Source organism: Lontra canadensis, unplaced genomic scaffold (assembly GCF_010015895.1).
Source record: "Lontra canadensis isolate GAN:19392208 unplaced genomic scaffold, GSC_riverotter_1.0 scaffold30, whole genome shotgun sequence".
NCBI lineage: Eukaryota > Metazoa > Chordata > Mammalia > Carnivora > Mustelidae > Lontra > Lontra canadensis.
In genome coordinates, this window is record NW_022631024.1 from 19,399,496 (window position 1) to 19,405,495 (window position 6,000).

General features: G+C 66.2%; 1 protein-coding gene across 1 annotated transcript in view; it reads right to left on the reverse strand.

Moving 5' to 3' along the window:
• The window catches only part of RXRA (retinoid X receptor alpha), a 67,096-nt gene extending 62,588 nt beyond the window's left edge, over positions 1-4,508 (reverse strand). Inside the window, exon 1 of the mRNA XM_032866238.1 lies at positions 4,487-4,508. The gene's annotated coding sequence lies outside the window, so the exon portion shown is untranslated. The remainder of the gene's footprint in view (positions 1-4,486) is intronic.
• Positions 4,509-6,000: the final 1,492 nt, after the last annotated feature.

Here is a 6,000-nt window from a genome sequence, read left to right on the forward strand (position 1 = left end):
AGGCCCCCACAGCGAGCAGAGCGGAGCCCCCAGGGAGAGACAAAAGACCGGGAGAGGCCGGGACCGCGTACTCACTGTCGCGCGTGGAGGGGAGAGCAAAGGGGCTCCGGCACCTCAGGAGACTCAGTTCCCACCTCCCCCGCCCCAGAGAGGCGGGCAGAGGCCTCACTCAGCATCCCCGCAGGGAGCGGGGCACCCCTGCCTCGCCGCTGACCGCGCCCGACAGCGAGCAGGCCCCGCGCTGCGCCCTGCGAGGAGGGGACCGGGCGTGGCGCTGCTCCCCCACGATGTTGCTGTTGCGGCACGCCGGCCCCCAGCCAACCCCGCAGCACCTGCCCCTGGGGAAGGGACGCCCCGAGTCCAGCCGGCCTGCCGAGGAGGAGAGCCACTGCGGCACCGTCAGCAGCCGGACCAGCTCCGATCCGATCCGCCAAAGGAAAACAAGCGAGGCCCAGCAGGAGAGTGGCGGGAGGCTGGCTGGTCCAGACACGCGGCCTTGGGCAGTCTGCTGCCTGGCGAGTGGCCACTTCTGCCTGCTGCTGGGCAGGAGTGAGACGGGGAGGAGCAGGGCAGCACTGCCAAGCCCTGCGCTGCCTGCCTGGGGGCCTGGAGTAGGGCCCCTGCATCCTCCTCCCTGGGGCCGATGCTCCTGGGGCCCTGATGAGGCCTCTCAGAGCCCGGGGGGCCCTGGCAAGCAGCTACCACTGCCCTGTCCTCCTTGCCCAGCGCACCCGCCAGGGCTTCCAACACGCCCACCTGCAGAGGCACTGGCCATCGGGGCCTGGAGGCCCGGGTCAGCCGGCCGGCTCGTCTTGTCATGCCTGCCACCTGGGCAGCCTCAGGAAAGGGCCCCTCCTCAGCCCCAGGGCCCACAACACTGTCCCCTCACTGCGACCAAGACTGGCCTCCCCCTCACACACCGCTGCCGGGACCCTCGCGAGCCCCACGCTGTTTGCGGGACCTCAGGGCTCCAGCCCCCCGGGCACCCGGGCACCCGGCCGTGCAAACACAGCAGGGCTCCAGATGAGTGGGCAGCCAGACCTCAGCCACCCAGCCCTGCCCAGCCCCGCACACGCACACACGCGCACAAGGAGACCAGACCCGCCCCCCGCCCTACACACACACACAGACCAGATCGCCCGCAGCAACACCCACGCCTGCCCACGCCCCAGGCACAGCCACAGCCTCTGCGTGGCCCCCCGCACGCCGGCTCTGACAAACCCTTCTGTGCCCCGTTCACCTCTCATTCTGAGGGTCAAAATTCACTCACGGCAGCCGATGGCTGATTACACCTCGACCTTAATGGAAGAAGGCTGCGGAATGGCATTTTCAACCACAATGCCATTTCTAATTGACGTGGCTCTATCACCAGGAAAAACACTCCAGCAGGCCTGACACAGGAGCGGTGCCCCGCCCCCGCCCTCCCCGAGCCGTGGACGGTTCAGCTTCAATTTTTAATCCGTTGATGAAATATTCACGGGCTGGGGAGGGGCTCACATTTCCCGAGGTGTTGGATCCCTGCCCTCTCCAGGGGCTCCCTGAGCCAGGAGGACACCGAGTTTGGGGTAACAAAATCAGGGCCGGCTGGCGGGACAGAGCCCACAGGGTGGAGGCCAGACACCTGCCCCCCCCAACAGCCAGCACCCTGCATGTCCCCGGGGCCACAGTGCCTTCCTTCCCTGTGTCCCTGCTCTGGGTGTGTCACAAACCCTGCTGCTGGTCAGGGGCCTCCGGTGGTTAAGTCCTGCCAGAAAGACACTGTGGCCCAACGTCACCAGCCATGACCCCTGGCCCCAGTCCTGCCGTGGCAGGACCTCCACTGCCGGTTCACCCCTCCAGAAGGACCAGCCCTGTCCCCAGCACTCTACTTCCTAAGCAAAACGTCCAGGTCCCTGGCCCCTAATGCCGGGACCACCCCACATGCGGGCAGGTACACCTTGAGGCTACAGAAGCCTCTCTTGAAGGCTGAGAGGGCTGCCCCGAGATCCCAGAAGGGGACACTGAGGCAGGAGAGGAGTATCTCTGCCCACCCTCACGGAGGAGCAGGAGCACAGCCAGGTGGGAAAGGCACGTGACGCCCTGGTCCCGTCATGGAGCCACCGCGCGGCCAGAGCCTATGAGGGGCGGCACGTCAACGTCTGGCACAGGCCCAGGACCCCCAACTCCCTGGGAAGTGTCCCCGCGTGCAGCGGCACGACGAGGACGTGCAGGGCGTGCAGCGTGCAGGGCGAGGACGGCTGGCCCACCTCCCTCCCACCTCCGCCTCTCAGCAAAGAAAAAAACCGTCCCAAAGGCACAGAAGCCATGTGTGGCCAGGAGACTCCCACCCCGAGGAGGAGGAGGGGAAGGACAGGCGGAGAGGGCCCCCGGCCTCAGCCCCAGCCGGACGCCAAGAGCAGGGCTCCCCACGCAGCAAGTGCCTTCTGTTCCCCGCCCAGATTTGCAGTGAGCTGGGGACAGAGGCCACAATCGTCCCGGTGCCATTGGGCAGGGCAGAAACCACAGGCCCCTAAGAGGGAGCCCGAGCCTCTCCGCAGGCAGCCCCCCGGGAGCCTCTAGCTGCCCACATGCGGTCCCCGTGGCTCTGCAGCCTCCTTTACGCGCAAGGGAACTGAGGCACAGAGGGCCGCCCAGAGCTCCAGCTGGTAGAGCCCAGGGGCTCGAGGCCGAGGCTGGGCTTAGTGCTCTGCTCCGCAGCGCCCGTCCGGAGGGACTCCCCGAGGCCCCCGCCCCGCAGCCTCGCTCCCTCCCCGCCTCCGGCTGGGTGCACGGCTGCCCTATAGCCCCGACGGCTCGTCCGATCAAAGCACGGGGGGCAGGACGCCTCCCGGGTCCCGGGGCCGAGAAGCCGGCCCGGCCCTCTGCTGGGCCTGCTCTTCCTGACCCCAGGCCTGCATGTGCTCCGGGTGGGGGCTGAGCTAGGGTCTGGGGTCCGGGGCATGGCGAAGGACGCGCGGGAGGACAGGCCGGGCCAGGAGGAGAGGGAAGCGCTGAAGGCAGAACGCGATGCTGTCCACGTAGCTCCGTCGAAAGCAGCCCCCCCCCCCCCGCCCCTGCACAGCCCCCCCGGGGAGCGGCCTTTCCCCACTCCGGGGACTCGTGGGCACGCAGCTGTCACTCCCAGCCCAGACCCTCTGGTCACCACCGCCAGGGGCAGGGACTTTGCCCCCCAAAGGCACAACTCAATCAGTCCCAATAAATCTTGGAGAGGTCGAACCTCACCAACACCACTTGGCCCCGGGGGCCGCCCGCCGGCTGAGGTCCAGCTACACACAGCACCCAAGCAGCAAGCTCTCCTTCACTCGCTCCCAGAGCCCCCCAGAGGCCCTGTCCACGCCCTGCTGGTCATCGAGGGATGGCCTCCCCCGCCACGCACCAAACCTGGCCGTGCCCTGCACCCTGGTCAAGGTGCCCCTGGCCCAGAACTGGCCAAAGCAGGACCACCGACTGAGCACCGACTGTGACCAACCATAAAGCCCGGGGCAGCGGGGGGAGAAAGGCCCCACAACCCAGCGTCAAGCGTGGTGGCTCCAGGCCCAGCCAGAGCAGGGAGCTGGGGTCTGCAGCTCTGCCCAGATCTTACCCCACTTCCGCCCACCCCGCCCCCCAGCTGCCAACCGTGAGCCCAGGGGCAGACCAGGTCCCTGTCGGGGCAGCGGGGCACAGCCCAGCACCACCCACCCACCCCCACCGCACACGGGCCCCCCTTCACAGGGTCCCCAACATGCCCCCACCCCCGGAGCCTCTCTCAGTGACAAGACACCATCGCTGTCACTCATGCTCAGCGAAGCTGGTGTCACTCTCACTGGGGACTATAAACCCCACAGGGACCAGATGCCCCGCTGCATGCCCAGCATCCGGGAGGTGTTCTAGCGACTTTCACTGCCTGACGGCAGTGGAGGGACAGGCACGATGGAACCCCAGGACCCTGGGAGTGGGTGCGGGTCTCACATATGGGAGTGTCCTCTCTCAGGAAGGGAGGTGAGGAGAAATCCCCACAGTCTCTGAACTCTGCAGAGCTGGAACCACAGTGTGTGGTTCCCCTAGCCATGACCCTCGGCCACCTGCAGTAGCACGTTCCTGACTGCCCTAAGCTCCGAGAGCAGCCCGGCCACCCGCGCCCTCCCACGGACACAGTGCTCACCACACCAGCAAAAGCCACAGTGATCCCCGCTGCCACCTGTCCTCACCCTCCAGCCCCCGTCAGCTGACAAAACACAGCCCCAAGAACATTCTGAGCTCTGACCACAGACCCCGGAGTCCCATGTTTCTCTCTCAAGCCTGGACATCAGTCCAGTCTCCACGCAGCCCTGTGCCACCTCGCCATCTAACTGCCCAGTCAGAACCCTGGACTCCGCCCTGCCACACCCCACAAATGGCACCCTCCCCCGGGGCCCAAACCTCTCAAGCAGCCCAAGCCCCCAGAACCCCAGCCTGGCCTGTCGCTGTGGCTCTAACTGCGGCCAGGTCCACCAGTGCGCCCTACCTCCTCGGGGCCTCTGGACCACTCTCGCCGGGGACCAGTGTCTCCCAACCTCCACCAGAGTCCTTGCTCCCTGCTGAGCCCTACAAGGGCTTCCCATAGCTCTCAGGGCAGGCCCAGCAACCCCACTCCCACTGTACCCCACCTGGCTTTTCCTCCCACCAGCCCTACCTCCTGCCCCCACCTCGGGGCCGGACCCAGCACCTGCCCTGCACCAACCCTCGCAGCCCAAGCTCACTCCCTAGTCAGGGCCTTTGCACACAGCCCCCCTTAGCCCGGAACGCCCTCCCTCCACGGCTCTGCCAGCTACATCTTCCCCGCTCACGAGCTCACCTCAAACGTCGCCCCCACATACCCGAGACTTGCCCATGGTCAGCACAGGCCCCAGGCGATCCTAGCTGAGCCCCCGAGCTCCTCTGGAGACAGGGGTGCAGGGGTCAGAGGGGAGCCTCATCCCGGGCCTCCCCCGTCAGCAGAGGCCCTGACACTCCCGCGGCAGCGGCCCCTGGCATTCCGGCTCCCCATGCATCCAGGCAGCGTCTGCCCTGCGCTGTCTGGCCTTCTGGGCTGACGGGAGGCACCAGGCTCAGGGGCGTGGAGACAAAGGCAGGCTGACCACCAGGAACCCGCAGTTTATCTCGGTCAACACCACGGTGAGCTGGGCCGTCCTCTACCCCGAGATTTACATTTTTATTAAATCACAACGGAAAATTAGAAACATTATTACTTCCCTCAATCTGTAACCCTTTGTCTGCCAGGCTCTGCACCCAGCTGCCCATGCCATCTACCCCAGGGTGATTTCAGGGCCCTTCCCCACGGCCCGGATCCGCCTCCACAGTCAGGGGCCCCTCCCTACAAGGCCCAGGGGCCTCCCCCACAGTCAGGGGCCCCTCCCTACAAGGCCCAGGGGCCTCCTCCATTGCAGGGGCCCTCCCCTAAAACCCGGGTCTAGCCCAATACTTCTCAAACCTTCCCCAGTGGCCTCAAGGCAGACAGCACCTGCCCTCAGACCTCAGTTTCCCATTTCTATAAGATGAGAAGAGTCAGGAAGTGGCAGAGTCTTGGCCAGGCCCCCCACTGTTGCCCTTCCACCCAGACACTGCCCCAAGCACCCGGGGTCCCCAAGAGCTCTCGCTACGCAGAGCCCAGCAGTGCTGCAAGGACTGGCCCCCAAAGGCAGCACCTTCCCTTCACCCCTCCCTAAGGTACCCCACTGTCTCCACAAGGTTACCCATGGGAGGAGGCAGAGAACGGGCAGCCGCAGACCCCAGAAGTGGGGCTCAGCCATGTTCTTCCTGCACCTGCTGTGCTGAAGACGTGGGGATGCCAGTGGTCCCTGGGGCACCCAGAGTCCCAGGCTCACACCCTAGCCAAGGGAACTGACGGAAGCCCCACAACAAACCTTCAGAGGAAAATAAGCAGGCTAGGCTGGCTGAGGGTGACCATGGGGGAGAGGCCACAGCGGTGGGTGGGGGACACCCAAGTGAGATCAGAAGGGAGAAAACGGGGACCACGGG